General features: G+C 41.1%; 1 long non-coding RNA gene and 1 other non-coding gene across 2 annotated transcripts in view; both read right to left on the minus strand.

The window, feature by feature from the left end:
* Positions 1-17,900, minus strand: part of LOC119924978 — a 111,472-nt gene that overhangs the window by 12,583 nt on the left and 80,989 nt on the right. The gene's annotated exons all lie outside the window — the stretch shown is intronic.
* LOC119933952 lies at positions 16,469-16,606 on the minus strand. The gene has a single exon (XR_005452822.1). It is a non-coding gene; the product is annotated as a small nucleolar RNA SNORA7 (small nucleolar RNA).

A 17,900-nucleotide genomic window follows, 5' to 3' on the forward strand; every position in this document is an offset into this window, starting at 1 on the left:
TTAAAAGTATATTTTTTTCACAAAGGAACCCTATGTTTATAAAAATAGTCAATTAAATAGATTCAAATGTAATACAACTTAAACACTATGACCATTTCAATCTTTCAGCCTTCCTAATTTATCAAAACTCTCACTAGCACACTTAGGTTTATTCAGACAAAACTAAGTAGCAATAAAGCTTTAATAAGATTTCCATAATTTGAGGGACAATTTATATAATTGTAAGTATTTGGTAACTTTCTTATCATTTCTAAATTACTACTAAAATCTGTAAATTTAGTTTATTTTAGCATACATTTATACTATAGACCTCCCATAAAACAAGTACAATAAGTGATGCTGTTAATATTTTAAGGTTATCAGTAGATACTGTGCAGCTTAGGAAATGAAAGTTGGTACACCGCTGAGCAGAGTTGGCTCTGTGGCTGTCGACCTACTTGAATATTTAAACGAGACATCAGCAATTCAGAGTGTTGAACATAAGACACTTTCACTGGGCTGAGTAGTGTGCTCTGCACATAAAGTGCTCCATAAATACCATTGATTGATTGGTTCATCAGTTCCTTGCATGTGTACCAGAGATTATCATTTTTCCAACCCCTGTGGAGTGGGCGAAATCCCAACGCCAACTCATGCTCACTACCTAGTTACATTTTCCTAATCTACTCAAGTGACGGGAGTCTTACTTTCATTCATTCATTCAATTGTATTTATTGAGCACTTACTATGTGCAGAGCACTGTACTAAGTGCTTGGGAAGTACAAGTTGGCAACATATAGAGATATCCCTACCCAACAACGGGCTCACGGTCTAGTTACTTGGGACCCAGAGCTTGGAAATACAATTTCAAAGGCAACTAAGGCATTTGAACAGTGGCAGAAATACCATGGACTCTGGGAATTTTGAGGGAAGAGGTGATTTCTGAATGGGGACCAAAAGCTGATGCTCAGTAAAGCAGCAAGCATTCTACTTCTACACCTACAGCCCCCGAAAAACATCAATAAAGACAACTTGTACTTCCCAAGCGCTTAGTACAGTGCTCTACACACAGTAAGTGCTCAATAAATACAAATGAAATGAATGAATGAATGAATGAAAGACAATTTCTTGCTGGTGCCTTCCCATTGTGATGTTGTGGGAAGCAGCATGATGTAGTGGCTAGAGCCCGGGCTTGGGAGTCTGAAGGTCATGGGTTTTAACTGCGGCTCTGCCACTTGTCTGCTGTGTGGACTTGGGGAGGTCACTTCACTTCTCTGTGCCTCAATTACCTCTTCTGTAAAATGGAGAATAAGAGTGTGAGCCCCATGCGGGACAGTGATTGCGTCCAACCCGATTTGCTTATATCCACCCCAGAGCTTAGTACAGTGCCTGGCACATAGTGAGCACTTAACAAATACCACAGTTATTATTATTATTATTAGTGGCTACTCCTGAGAGACTTCCTTTGCAGCTCTAACAGCCACAGGAAGGAAGGGCTGGGGCAAAATTGCTTATCTCGCCCTATGTGAAGTCTATCAATCAATCAATCAATCAATTGGGGTATAATCTAGGTGCCTGAACAAAAAACAACCCAGAAGGCTTATGGAAGGCTTCACCGGCCCCGGGCCAGCCTCATTGTTCTGTTCTATTTATTTTATTTCATTAGTATAGTTTTGTTCTCTGTCTCCCCCTTTTAGACTGTGAGCCCACTGTTGGGTAGGGACTGTCTCTATACGTTGCCAACTTGTACTTCCCAAGCGCTTAGTACAGTGCTCTGCACACAGTAAGCGCTCAATAAATACGATTGAATGAATGAATGAATGCCGGGGTGGCTCCCAAGGAGATTGGGTTGGACGCAGGCCTTGTCCCGCAGAGGGCTCTTACCATGTGTATTACTCTATTTATTTATTTGTTTTTCTTATATTACTCTTTATTTACTTATTTTATTTGTGCATGTTTATTCTATTTATTTTATTTTGTTAAGATGCTTTGTTTTGTTGTCTGTCTCCCCCTTCTAGACTGTGAACCCACTGTTGGGTAGGGACCGTCTCTATATGTTGCCGATTTGTACTTCCCAAGCGCTTAGTACAGTGCTCTGCACACAGTGAGCGCTCAATAAATATGACTGAATGAATGAATGAATTGTCCTGCTCAGAAAACACCGTCCACAACCCAAACCAGAAGAGATCAAAGAGACAAGCTTAGGGGATTTGAGTCTCCCACAGCCAATCCAAGAGGCTTCTTGCTAATGTTCCCCAAGATTTCAAAAGGTAAATAGCTTCCTCCACTCCTCAATAGTTTAAGAAAAAATCCCCCAGCTCTTAAGAGATTCTGCAGGCACATTTGATAATGCCTGTCCTTCTCTCGGGATGCCATGATCTCTCTAAATCAACAAGGTTCACAGAATACACAGTGGCGGTCATCTATGTATTAGAAAGAGTTTAACATTTTGCAGTGGGAATTATTAAGTGCTTACTACCATGCCCTAGACATTATGCTAAGCCCTGGGGTAGGTACATGTTAATTGATGAGACAAAATCCTTGCCCTCATGGGGCTCACACAATCTAAGAGGTTAGGAGGGGTCCTATCCTCGAGACTGTGACCTCATTATGGATGGGGAATAGCAGCATGGCTCAGTGGAAAGGGCTTGGGAATCAGAGGTCTTGGGTTCAAACACCGTTTCCGCCAATTGTCAGCTGTGTGACTTTGGGCAAGTCATTTAACTTCTCTGTGCCTCAGTTATCTCATCTGTAAAATGGGGATTAAGGCTGTGAGCCCCACGTGGGACAACCTGATCACCTTGAATCCCCCCTAGCCCTTATAACAGTGGTTTGCACATAGTAAGCACTTACCAAATGCCATTTATTATTACTATCTTATTGAATCCATCTAAATCTTAGCTTCTCATAGTACTAAAAGATCTCTGAACTCCTTATCTGAGAGCCACTGTGACAAACAGCCAGAAACCACAATAAAATTTACCTAACATATAGCACATTTTCAGCATTTTTCCATTATCATCAGTGTTATTTATTGAGCACTTATGTGCAGAGCACTGTACTATGTACTTGGGACAGTAAAATACAACAGAGTGGGGACACTAGTCTTCAAGTCTGACAGTAAACAAGTTAAAAAACAGTGTTTTTTAAAACTAATATTTGTTAAGTGCTTACTATGTGCCAAACACTGTACTAAGTGCTGAGGTAGATACAAACTAGTCAGGTCAAACCCAATCCATGTCCCACATGGGGCCCATAGTCTTAATTCCCATTTTACAGATGAGGTAACTGAATCAGAGAGAAGTTATGTGACTTGCCCAAGTTCACACAGCAGACCAGTGGCAGACCCAGGGTTAGAACTAGAACCCAGGTCCTTCTGGCTCTCATGGGCATGGGCTCTCATAATGCATGGGCATTATCCACTAAGCTAAGCTGTTTCTCAATCCTAACAATTTACTCCTAACAATTTAACAAAGGCCCATCCCAGTGGTTGTTCTCTATTATCTCTTGCAATAGGTGATTTTGGATTGTTACGCCAACTCAGTGAGTGTTTTGGACTGAATTTAGATTAAGTATTTAAGTTATCATTTGATTTGGCACTGTACTGTATGAACTTCTTAGGAAACTCATTGGTGACCCAGTAGGGATTGAATCACCAATAGCTCTCCCAAAAGTTCATATAATAATAATTATTATTATTATTATGGTATTTGTTAAGCGCTTACTCTGTACCAGGCACTGTACTAAGTGCTGGGGTGGATGCAAGCAAATCTGGTTGGACATAGTCCCCTATCCTATGTGGAGCTAACAGTCTTAATCTCCATTTTACAGATGAGGTAACTGAGGCACAGAGTTAAGTGACTTGCCCAAGGTCACACAGCAGACAGGTGGTGGAGTCGGATTAGAGTGCTCACCACTAATTGGGACTGTGACCCCTATGTGGGACAGGTACTGTGTCCAACCTGATTAACTTTTATCTACCCCAGTGCTTAGAGCAGAATTTGACATATATCAAAGACTTAATAAATATAATAACAGCAATGATAATAACAATAATAGAACATAAAGAATAATGTATTTTTCATTATTTATTCAGCTATTTCATCCTGATAAATATATACTACTTCTATATCCTTGTTTTCCCTCCGGCTCCCACAGTTGTAAATAATTTTATCTGTCTCTCCAGCATTAAATCTAAAGCTAGTTTCAGGCAGAAAACACCAGTCTTGGTTGTGCTCTACTCTCCCAAGGCTTGGTACAGTGCTTAGCACTCAGTAAACACTAAAAATAATTTTGATTGATTGATGGGGGAAGGACCAGTGACCTCTTGAGATGTCTCTCCGGATGATGTGTTGAGGAAGAGGAATTTATGACCAATCACAAATTCCTCTCAGGTTCCAAAGTCTTATGAAGAGGTTCGCTCAGATTGCATGTATTCTGTCCTATAGAAAATGGAAGGCTGGTCATTGTCTTTTAGAGTTCAGGTAGTGTAATCAATCAATCAATCAATCAATCAGTCATATTTATTGAGCACTTACTGTGTGCAGAGCACTATACTAAGAGCTCGGGAAGTACAAGTTGGCAACATATAGAGATGGTCCCTACCCAACAGTGTAAGCAACCCAACAGGTTTTCCACCCTGAATTATATGGATTAGCTGTCCACATGGCATGGATTCAAAATCAGCTCTCAAAGCTTCTCTTTGATTATGCATTTCTGGCCTAAAAATAGGTAGGTCAGTCTTCGTAAATGTATAAAAAAAACCAGGACTTCATCTTCTTTACTAAGTTAAGGTGTAGCATGATGCTCTGAGAGAAAAATAGGTAAATACATGGTGAGAAGAGGAAAGGGGGAGTCAGTTTAGTCCACAGATTTGAACTAATCCATAAACAAATAAAGCGATGCTAGAGATCAAACAAATATTTAGGTACCTTTTGGACCTATCAGGAGTTGGCAATTGTAGTGTATTAATGGAACTAAGTGTGGAGAAAATTAGCTAAATTCCAAACCCAGAAAAGGGTTGTCAGGGAAGGAGATTAAGATAAATCCTTTAACCTAAAGGGCTTGGAGAAAGAAATCAGTATATATAAAAACATATTTAATACCAAGGTGAAAATGTCCAGCACATATTAGTCATTATACCGTATCTTCTGAATAACGTAAATGAAAAAATAGAACAAGAAATGAAAAGAGGATGCACTTAGAAAGTTCCAAAGACAATCAAGTCTATTCAGCATCAGCACATACTGTTTGACCAGCTGTGTCAACCTTGCAAATCAAAACAAATATTTTCTTTAATATCCACCTTCCCACTTATTAGAAAAATTGATTAAATCAACCTTTCATCCAAGTTTGCGGAGCTATATTCAAGGCAATTGTGCACAATAAATAGACTATTGATGGAATTGCAAACAAGTGGCTATTTAAATATTTAACTCAAATGCTTTAATCCACTTCCCTTCCCCCAAATCCCTTTCCTTTATCCACAAATCCACCAGACCCCATCTTTAAAGCATTCATAAAAGTCCACATAAAAATCCAGCTTCCCCAGTTTATTCACACTCTAGGTGATTCAGACCATTGCTTACTCTTGCCACTGATGTACTTCAGTGGTATCCTCAGCACTTTATATATATATATATATATCTACGTAGATACATATCTACGTAGATATATATATATATAAATTTATATATGTATATATATATATAGATAGATAGATAGATAGATATAGATATATATGTTTATCCTTCTTCCATTCCTCCATGACATTCCCCATAGCTATCTCTTCCTGACACTGGATATTCAAGTGATTTTACCTTGTGTTTCTTAACTAGGCTGTAAATTCCTCGAGGGTAGGGATTGCTACATTCTAAACTGAGCTGTCTGTCACAGTTGTATCCCAACAGACTGCTAGCCTTCCCTGGAAACTTAAAACATTTGCTCTGCTTTCTCCATTTCCACAGATCCCTTGCAGTTCACACTACAGCAAAAACTATATTTTTTCATATCTTTCACCCAACTTCCATCAAGCAATCCACTGAAGATCCCAGGGCCTGTTGAATAGTTGAATAGAGAAGCAGCGTGGCTCAGTGGAAAGAGCCCGGGCTTTGGATCAGAGGTCATGGGTTCAAATCCTGGCTCCGCCACTTGTCATCTGTGTGACTTTGGGCAAGTCACTTCACTTCTCTGCGCCTCAGTTCCCTCAACTGTAAAATGGGGATTAAGACTGTGAGCCCCACATGGGACAACCTGTTCACCTTGTAACCTCCCCAGCACTTAGAACAGTTCTTTGCACATATTAAGCACTTAATAAATGCTATTATTATTATTATCATAGGTGTGTTAAGGACCTTGGTGGACTTATAGCTTCTCTATTTATGTTTGGGAGGTCTTCCCTTGGCCTGAGTCCTAGGACGCTTCTGTTTTCTCCTCAGTGGACAGAGAACATGGACCCAGATTCTGGTAAGCAGGTGAGGTGCAGACTCCTGGAACAAGAGTTCCAGTTGTTCACGATCATTTCTACTTCTTCTCTGCTTGAGGGTTATAGAGCCAGGGAGTCACAAATTAATGCTCCACCATTAATTTTATACTGCATGTGTGTACTTTATAAATATAGAGATGGCAATTTCAGCGTAGCCTAATGGAAAAAACTTGAGCCTGAAAGTCAGAGAATGTGAATTCTAATCGGCCACCCCTTCTAGACTGTAAGCCTGGTGTGGCCAGTGTTTGTCTCTCTTTATTACTAAATTGTACCTTCTAAGCACTTAGTACAGTGCTCTGCACACTGTAAGCACTCAATAAATATGACTGAATGAATGTTGTGTGACTTGGGAAAGTCACTTCACTTCTTTATGACTTAGTTACCTGTGAGCCCCATGTGGGACAGGGACTTGTGTCCAACCTGATTACCTTGTATTTACTCCAGTGCTTGGCACGTAGTAGGGGGTGGGGACCCTCCCCATTCTGAAAGTCCAATGAGTAGAGAGACAACACGAAGGGGGTCGCTGCGGGATGTGGGGGAGAGGAAGAAGTGACCTGAGATACAGTGTGGCCTAATGGATAGAGCATCGGTCTGGGATTCAGAAGGACCCAGGTTCTAGTTATCATCATCATCATCATCATCAATCGTATTTATTGAGCACTTACTATGTGCAGAGCACTGTACTAAGCGCTTGGGAAGTACAAATTGTCAACATATAGGGACAGTTCCTACCCAACAGTGGGCTCACAGTCTAAAAGGGGGAGACAGAGAACAAAACCAAACATACTAACAAAATAAAATAGCTCTGCACATAGTAAGCGCTCAATAAATACGACTGATGATGATGTGTACAGGTAAAATAAATAAATAAATAAATAGAGTAATAAATATGTACAAACATATATACATAACAAACATATATACATACAAACATATATACATAGTTATGGCCCTGAGACTTGCTTGCTGTGTGACCTCGTACATGTCACTTCTAGACTGTGAGCCCGCTGCTGGGTAGGGACCATCTCTATATGTTGCCAACTTGTACTTCCCAAGCACTTAGTACAGTGCTCTGCACACAGTAAGCGCTCAGTAAATACGATTGCATGAATGAATGAATGAAATTACACAATTATTATTATTATTAGAGAGCATTAAAATCAGAAACCAATTTTTCTCTTTCCACCACATTACATTGGCCCATACTCATGACCTGGACCAAGTTAGTTAAACTCTTTAAGACTGCAGTTTCTTAAATCTGAAAATAGGAGTTGCCTATCAAAAACTTATTTTAATGTGTGCCTCTCCTACTAACTAAGCTCCTGGAGGTGTCCTTCTACTCTACTCTCCCAAGTGCTTAGTATAGTACTCTGCACAAGGTAAGCACTCAATAAATACCACTGCTGATTGATCTACCTATTTCATAGCATTAAAATTAGAATTAATTAGATATTCAAGTGGTATGTGAGAAGCAGCTTGGCCACGGGCCTGGGCGGTAAAAGGACCTATGTTCTAATCCTAGCTCCATCAGTTGTCTGCTGGGTGACTTTGGGCAAGTCACTTCATCTCTCTGTGCCTCAGTTACCTCATCTGTAAAATGGAGATAGGGATTTTGTCCAATCTGATTTGTTTGTATCCACCCCAGCACTTAGGATACCGTTATGTGCTTGGGACATAGTAAGTTATCACAATTGTTATTATTTTCATTATTATTACCCTATTATTATTATCATATATGAAACTTTATTTCTTGAAAATATTTAAGATGGCAAATGGGGAGTAAAGATTGGAGAAAGCAATATAAACAACCTTTGTTATGCTGATGATACAAACCCACTAGCAGAAAATGAAGAAGACCTGAAGGGCTTATTATTAAAAGTTAAGCAACAGAGCAAAAAGATGGGCCTATATTTGAATGTCAAGAAAACAAAGATCATGACAACTGGAATTTTTAACACATTTGTAGTGGATGGAGAGAAGATTGACATAGTTGACCATTTTTCTCTCCCGGGATCAATAATCAATAATAAAGGAACTAGTAGCCAAGAAGTACATCAAAGATTAATGTTAGGAAGACTTGCTATGAACAGCCTGGAAAAGTCATGAAATGTGCTGATGTAACAATTGCCAAAAGAATGCAAATTGTCAACTCTTTGCTGTTTCCAGTGACAGTGTATGGATCTGAAAGTTGGACAGTGAAAAAAAACATCGATTCTTTTGAAATGTGGTGTTGGAGAAGATTTTTGTGAATACCACGGACTGCCCAAAAAACAAACGGATTTTAGAGCAAAGTAAACCAAAGTGGTCTTTGGAAGGCCAAATAACTCGACTTAAATTAGCATATTTTGGACACATAAGCAGGAGGACTAATTCTCTGGAGAAGATACCAATGCTAGGAAAAGTCCAGGGAAAATATGGAAGAGGCAGTACAGCAGCTAGATGGATAGAGAACATAACAGCAATAACGGAAGAACTGTTAGAAAGGTTGCAGATCATGGCAGAGGACAGGACATTCTGGAGAAAGTATATCCATAGAGTCACTATGAATTGGAAATTACTGGATGGCACTTATAATATTTTTTAAATATCCATTCTCAGATTACTAACAATCCAATAAAAATAAAATTGTAAATAATTTGAGATACAGGTGACTCCTCTTAATACAAGAAGAATATCTATTCTGACCATTTGCAAATATCTAACTCATAGAATCTCTTGGGATATATATATATATATATATATAAATATTCATATATTTGTGAAAATATATATACATGTATAACTGTAGAAGTATGCAATATATGTATAATATATAGTATAGATTGAAAGATAGAAGTATAACAAGATAAATTAGAGAAAAATGTATTTGTCTTTTACATCTTACAATATCAGTTCTCATTTTTCATTTAGTGGCATGGGAGCTACGGCAGGTGATCATTATAATTGGGAAGAAGGGAGAGGGAGGAAAAAGGAGAAGAAGCATAAAAAAGGAATTGTAAGCCATAAACTGCAATTTCTTGTGCTACAATTTAAGCTCTTTGAGGTCAGAGATAGAGTCTTCTAGCTCCATTACTGTCCCAAATTTTAATACTGAAGGTGATCAATAAATTGACTGATGGAGGAGATGGGGTAGATGGACAGAGGAGGGAAAATGGCATGGGAGAGGAGAGGAGGAGGAGGCAAGGAAGAAAGATGCAAGAAAATAAGACAAAGGAAAATGGAGAAGGAAAATGATGGGCAGAGGAAGAAAAGTCTGGGAAAAGGAGAACAGGGAGAGAGGGATGGGAGAAAAGCAGGGATGATGATAGCATTACTCCACTAGTTTATTTTCTATGTAATTTATCCCCATGTAGCTAAGACTTTAAAGGTCACTCTCTCTCTCTGTCTCTCTCTTTCTCCTCTCCTAGTGCAAAGAGCACAGTCCTGGAAATCAGGGGCCTTCGTTTCTAATCTCTGCTCTGATATGCTGTGCTGTGCTGTGTGGCTTTGGGGAAATGACTTCTCTGTGCTTCAGTTTCCTCATCTGTAAAATGGGGACTCCCCCCTTAGACTGTGAATCTCATTTGGGACAGGGACTATGTTTCACTTGATTATCATGTATTTATCATAGCGCTTAGCACAGTGCTTAGTCCATAGTCAGCACTGAACAAATGCCACAGTTATTTATCATCATTATTATTGTTGCAACAATAAAACTAAAGTATGTTAGCATCCTTTCCATATCTCAAAGCACTCAAAAATCCCATTATTCAAACTAAATGAACTTTTGGGGGATTTTTGAGCAGGAAGAAGAATTTTGTGAAAGGAAAGCAGGAACAAAAAGTTTCTCATGGCCTAAGTGGAAATAGGACATTGTGGGATTTCTAGTCAGTATAAAAATATTTAACGAATGCTTAGTTTAGAAAGAGCCCTAGTCTTACAGACAGCTTGGCCAAGTGGAAAGACCATAGAATTGGGCTGTATACCTGGCCTGCTGTGTGATCTTGGTGAAGTCACTTAATCTCTTTGGGACTCAGTTTCCTCAACTGTAAAAATGAGAATAAAATACCTATTCTCCATCCCTTTTAAACTATGATCCCCAAGAGGGACAAGGGCTGTGTGAGATCACATTAGTTTGTACCTGCTAGCATATTCCCCTCTAGACTACTGTAAACGCCTTATCAGTAGGGAACATGTCTATCGACTTCATTATATTGTGCTCTCCCAAGCTCTTAGTACAGTGTTTTGCACATATTAAGCACTCACTGAATATGATTGATTGACTGATACTGTGTCCAACCTGATGATCTTCTAACTAATTCTGTTTTTAATACAGTAGCTGGCCCAAGTACTATAAAAATAACGGGTAGTTTTCATTTACTTAGTACAGTGCTCTGCACATAGTAAGCGCTCAATAAATACGATTGAATGAATGAATTTACTTGCATTTTGTGTGGCCATGGGGAATTCACTTAACCTCCCTATGCCTCAGTTTCTTCATTTGTAAAATGGGATTTAGATACCTGTTCTCACTCTGTTTTAGCTTATGAGTTCCATGTGGGAAGCAGCGTGGCTCAGTGGAAAGAGCCCGAGCTTTGGAGTCAGATGTCATGGGTTCAAATCCCTGCTCTGCCAATTGTAAGCTGTGTGACTTTGGGCAAGTCACTTAAATTCTCTCTGCCTCAGTTCCTTCATTTGTAAAATGGGAATTAAGACTGAGCCCCATGTGGGACAACCTGATCACCTTGTATCCCCCCAGCACATAGAACAGTGCTTTGCACATAGTTAGCACTTAACAAATACCATTATTATTATTATTATGTGGGGCAGGAGGATGATCTGGTTATATTTTATCTACCCCAGTATTTAGGACAGTGCAAGACACATAGTAAGTGCTTAATAAATACCATCAGTATTATCTTCCATTCTCTAATGACCATTTGAACTATGTAACCACAGATAGATTTTTTTTAAAGACGTCATGAGAGCTGATCTGAGCATTTCAGGTTCTTAAGGGGTTTGAAATTATTTTCTTTCAGTAATGAAGACACAATATGACCTAGTGGAAAGAGCCTGGACGAGAGAGTCAGAGGAGCTGGGTCCTAATCCTGGGTCTTCCACTCATCTGCTGTGTGACCTGGGCAAGTCACTTCACTTCTCTGTGCCTCAGTTACCTCATCTGTAAAATGGGGATGAAATCTGACTCCCTCCTACATTGACTGTGAGCCCTGCTTAGAACAGTTCTTGGCACATAGTAAGCACTTATCAAGAATAATAATGATAATGATGATGATGATAATAATAACAATAATAGTACCCTAACTAGCCCATCACTGCTAGGAAGATTGTTGCTGTTTGGTTTGAGATGGCCTTGCTAATGAGATGAGGAGCCTAAAAGTTGTTCTTTCAATCACATTCTACACAAGCTCTTGTAGATAATAACAATTAATAATTGTGTTGTTTGTTATCCGCCTATTGAGGATCGAGCAATGTTGTAAACACTGGGGAAGATACAGGATAATCAGGTCAGACACAGTCCCTGTCCCCCACAGGGCTCACAATGTAACAGGAGGGAGAACAAGGATTAAATCTCCATTCTGAGGCCCAGAGAAATGGAAGTGATTTACCCAAGGTCACACAGCAAGCACACGGCCAAGAAAGGGATCAGAACACACGATCTCTAACTCCCAGGCTGGTGCTCTTTGATTGCTTTGTATTGTCACTTCATTATTTTTGCTTAATCTGTCTTATTATTTCTTCTCAAGCACATCTACAGATAATTCTCTCTCCCTTTCAGACCGATGCTCACCTACCACTTTTCATCCCATTCACTCAACTTGATGGGGCCTGCATACAGTTTATCCCCCATTTGTATGCATTTCACCAAAGGGAAGATCCTTGTGACATTTGTCAACTTGAAAGTTCCCCTACTCTAACGTCAACAGTGGGATCTTTCAGGGAACAGGGTCAGGACTGGTTTAACCTTTTCTTCATTGATCCAGAAGTGGGAGTGTGAAGTAGGGTGTAATTATTTTTTTTTTTCCAAAATCATTACTGTCCACTTTGGATTTTCTTAGAAAATAGCTTACAAAGCGTTTCACAATGTATTCTTGGGTCATGCCTCAACATTTTCTCCCTTGCAGATGGTTTTGAAAGGAGATGATCGTTCCACTAAATTGTCTGTTTATGACACGCTTAGGCAATACTTTTCACATTTGAAAATTAATACTCTGCACTGGCTGTACAGACCTTAGGTCTAAAAACTTGTTTTAGAGCCCCAAACACTCCTCTTTTCTCTGTCATGGAGACACTCTGAAAGCCACTTAAACTGACTACCGACGTGAATCTTGCAGAAATGTTCCATCCAATTAAATAGTCACTTTGGAAACTGTTCAAATCCTCGCCAGGCCCCACTCCTCTCAGCCACTTAATTGAAGTGGATTTGATCTCTTCGTTTCTCAGAACTAAAAAGTTAGAGAAAATAGCTGCAGAGTATTTATTGCCCAATCTTTTGGTGGTGTGCATTCTGTGAGGAATAAGCTATTTCACATACTGGAAAACGTAAGTTCCTGATGGAAAAGGCAGTCCCATCTTTTTTTAAATTAGCTGCCTGCCTCTATACAACACACAGTATACAGGGAAGGGCAGGGAGGAAGAGACAGACAGCCCTCAAAAGTAGACTGCTGTTAAAGAAGCATTTATTACAGAAACATGAAATACATTCCTTAATTAGAGAGAAATGAAAAAGAAATTAAGCAAGATGGAATCAATTTAAACGTTACGCACATTTACGCTCAAAAACTGCTCCATTGTTTTATAACAATAAGCAATTACAATCATGCACATGCACATACACTTTTTAAAGTGAACAAATAAGTTCTTAAAGGAATACTGTGAACTAGTTCAAATTTCAATTTTTACTCCACTTGTTTTTTTTCAATAGGTCATAGCTGTTTCTACAAACATGAATACTGTGTGAAGAAAGAACACTTTGGTTTCAAGAATCTTGAAAATCCAGCTGCCCAGGTTCTGGGGATATGGTGCATACGAACAATTCAGGTCTAATAGCATTTTTAGGCACCAATTATTGGAGTATTTTAATATGTGGAGCTATGCTATTCCACGGCAAGCAGGGTGGCCTAATGGAAAAAGCGAGAGCCTGGGAGCCAGAGGACCTGGAATCTGATCCTGGCTCTACCTATTATCGCTATGTGATCTTGGACAATAGTAATAATAATAATAATGATAGCATTTATTAAGCGCTTACTATGTGCAAAGCACTGTTCTAAGTGCTGGGGAGGTTACAAGGTGATCAGGTTGTCCCACGAGGGGCTCACAGTCTCAATCCCCATTTTACAAATGTGGTAACTGAGGTCCAGAGAAGTGAAATGACTTGCCCAAAGTCACAGAGCTGACAATTGGCGGAGACAGGATTTGAACCCATGACCTCTGATTCCAAAACCCATGCTGTTTCCACTGAGCCACGCTGCTTCTCTTAATAATAATGATGGCATTTGTTAAGCACTTACTATGTGCCAAGCAATGTTCTAAGCGCTGGGGGGATACGAGGTAATCTGGTTGTCCCATGTGGGGCTCACAGTCTTAATACCCATTTTACAGATGAGGGAACTGAGGCCCAGAGAAGTGAAGTGACTTGCCCAAAGTCACACAGCTGACAGTTGGCGGAGCTGCGATTTGAACCCATGACCTCTGACTCCAAAGCCCGGGCTCTTTTCACTGAGCCACGCTGCTTCTCTTCATAATAATGATGGCATTTGTTAAGCATTTACTATGTGCCAAGCACTGTTCTAAGCACTGGGGGGATACAAGGTGATCAGGTTGTCCCACGGGGGGTTCGCAGTCTTCATCCCCATTTGACAGATGAGGGAACTGAGGCCCAGAGAAGTGAAGTGACTTACCCAAGGTCACACAGCAGAAAAGTGGCGGAGCCGGGATTTGAACCCATGACCTCTGCCTCCGAAGCCTGGGCTCTTTCCATTAAGCCACGCTGTTTCTCTAAGTCACAAGTCACTTAACTTCTCTGTGCCTCACTTCCCTCATCTGCGAATGGAGATTTGATACCTCTTCTCCCTCCTACTTAGACTACGAGCCCCATGTGGGACCTAATTATCCTGTGGCTATCTCAGCACTTAGTACAGTGCTTGGCATATAGTAAATAATGATGATGGCACTTATTAAGCACTTACTATGTGCAAAGCACTGTTCTAAGCACTGGGGAGACTACAAGGTGATCAGGTTGTCCCACGGGGGGCTCACAGTCTTAATCCCCATTTTACAGATGAGGTAACTGAGGCCCAGAGAAGTTAAGTGACTTGCCCAAAGTCACACAGCTGACAAGGGGCAGAGCCGGGGTTTGAACCCATGACCTCTGACTCCAAAGCCCGGGCTCTTTTCCAATCAATCAATCAATCAATCGTATTTATTGAGCGCTTACTATGTGCAGAGCACTGTACTAAGCACTTGGGAAGTACAAATTGGCAACACATAGAGACAGTCCCTACCCAACAGTGGGCTCACAGTCTAAAAGGGGGAGACAGAGAACAGAACCAAACATACTAACAAAATAAAATAAATAGAATAGATATGTAGAGGTAAAATAAATAAATAAATAGAGTAATAAATATGTACAAACATTTATACATATATACAGGTGCTGTGGGGAAGGGAAGGAGGTAAGATGGGGGGATGGAGAGGGGGACGAGGGGGAGAGGAAGGAAGGGGCTCAGTGTGGGAAGGCCTCCTGGAGGAGGTGAGCTCTCAGCAGGGCCTTGAAGGGAGGAAGAGAGATAGCTTGGCGGAGGGGCAGAGGGAGGGCATTCCAGGCCCGGGGGATGATGTGGGCCGGGGGTCGACGGCGGGACAGGCGAGAACGAGGTACAGTGAGGAGATTAGCTGTGGAGGAGCGGAGGGTGCGGGCTGGGCTGGAGAAGGACAGAAGGGAGGTGAGGTAGGAGGGGGCGAGGTGATGGACAGCCTTGAAGCCCAGGGTGAGGAGTTTCTGCCTGATGCGCAGATTGATTGGTAGCCACTGGAGATTTTTGAGGAGGGGAGTAATATGCCCAGAGCGTTTCTGGACAAAGATAATCCGGGCAGCAGCATGAAGTATGGATTGAAGTGGAGAGAGACACGAGGATGGGAGATCAGAGAGAAGGCTGGTGCAGTAGTCCAGACGGGATAGGATGAGAGCTTGAATGAGCAGGGTAGCGGTTTGGATGGAGAGGAAAGGGCGGATCTTGGCAATGTTGCGGAGCTGAGACCGGCAGGTTTGGGTGACGGCTTGGATGTGAGGGGTGAATGAGAGAGCGGAGTCGAGGATGACACCAAGGTTGCGGGCTTGTGAGACGGGAAGGATGGTAGTGCTGTCAACAGAGCCACGTTGTAAAGCTAATAATAATAACATCACCAGGAGACACGGGTACGAGTCCCAGTTCAGATTCTGGCCTACTATGTGACCTTGAATGAATTACTTAACCTTTCTAGATCTCCGTGTTCTCATCTGTACAATGGGAATAAGATAGGTTGTCGGCCCTTTCGGGGAGCAGAGACTCCAGTTCTTAACCCATTGTTGTCTTAAACTGTCGAGTCGCCTCCGCCCCATAGCAACACCATGGACGTTTATTTTACTTTATTTATTTTACTTGTACATATCTATTCTATTTATTTTAGTTTGTTAGTATGTTTGGTTTTGTTCTCTGTCTCCCTCTTTTAGACTGTGAGCCCACTGTTGGGTAGGGACTGTCTCTATATCTTGTCAACTTGTACTTCCCAAGCACTTAGTACAGTGCTCTGCACACAGTAAGCGCTCAATAAATACGATTGATGATGATGACACATTCCTCCCCAGACACCCCATCTCCATCTGCAATTGTTCTGGTAATGTACCCATAGAGTTTTCTCAGTAAAAATATGGAAGTGGTTTACCATCGCCTCTTTTCCACACAGTAAACTTCAGTCCTCGCCCTCGACTCTCTCCTTGCCGCTGCTGCCCAGCACAGAGGAGTCTTGACATGTAGCAGGATGCCTTCCACTGACTAGCCACTGGCCAAACTAGGAATGGGATGGGAAGGCCTCTGCTTGACTCTCCCTCCCATAGTCGAAACTGGTAGAGGACTGGAAACTCTCCAGGTGTGATCCTGAGAGGGTTCTTAACCCATAGTAAGAGCTTAATAAATGCCATAATTGTTAAATCCCTGGCTTTTCCTCAGATCTGCATATTTAAATACGACCCACATCACAAAGAGAATAAAAGGAGCCCCCATCCTTATTACTCATTCGTAGCTCTCTCTCTCTCTCTCATGTCCCAGTAGTTCTTACAAAGGCCCCAGCCTGGAGGAGTAAATTTACAAAAGCACCCGTGAAAAGGCTTCAGAAGAAAACCCAAGCATTTATATTAATCATATAGTATAGCGTATGTATATTCATCAATTGTAGTCTACAGACTAACTGGACACAGAGGTAACTACAGGGGTAGCTTAAAGAGCAGAGAGTGAAGAGATTCCTTATACGATCAGAGCACCTCAATAGTGATCCCACCCCACCAGAGGGAGGAGTGAAACAGTGGATATCGTGAAAGAACAAGCACTTTTTTTTACCTAAGCAGAAACAATAAGTTTGTGCCTCACGTGGAACTATTCTGATCCTGCATAATAATAATAATAATAATGGCATTTATTAAGCACTTACTATGTGCAAAGCACTGTTCTAAGCACTGGGGAGGTCACAGGGTGATCAGGTTGTCCCATGGAGGGCTCACAGTCTTAATCCCCATTTTACATTTATTAAGCACTTACTATGTGCAAAGCACTGTTCTAATCACTGGGGAGGTTACAATGTGATCAGGTTGTCCCACGGAGGGCTCACAGTCTTAATCCCCATTTTACATTTATTAAGCACTTACTATGTGCAAAGCACTGTTCTAAGCACTGGGGAGGACAAGCGCTTAGTACAGTGCTCTGCACACAGTAAGCGCTCAATAAATACGATTGAATGAATGAGGTTACAAGGTAATCAGGTTGTCCCATGGAGGGCTCACAGTCGTAATCCCCATTTTACATTTATTAAACACTTACTATGTGCAAAACACTCATCTAAGCACTGGGGAGGTTACAAGGTGATCAAGTTGTCCCACGGAGGGCTCACAGTCTTAATCCCCATTTTCCAGATGAGGGAACTGAGGCCCAGAGAAGTGAAGTGACTTGCCCGAAGTCACACAGCTGACAGTTGGCGGAGCGGGATTTGAACCCATGACCTCTGACTCCAAAGCCCGGGCTCTTTCCACTGAGCCACGCTGCTTTTCTAGTGCATGTGTGTGCGCATGCACATAAACACACACACACACACACACACACACACACAAACACACAAACACACAGAGAAAAGCATGGGCCTAAGAGTCAGAAGGACCTGGATTCTAATGTGCCACATGTCTACTGTGTGA

The sequence above is a fragment of the Tachyglossus aculeatus genome, chromosome 1, assembly GCF_015852505.1.
Source record: "Tachyglossus aculeatus isolate mTacAcu1 chromosome 1, mTacAcu1.pri, whole genome shotgun sequence".
NCBI lineage: Eukaryota > Metazoa > Chordata > Mammalia > Monotremata > Tachyglossidae > Tachyglossus > Tachyglossus aculeatus.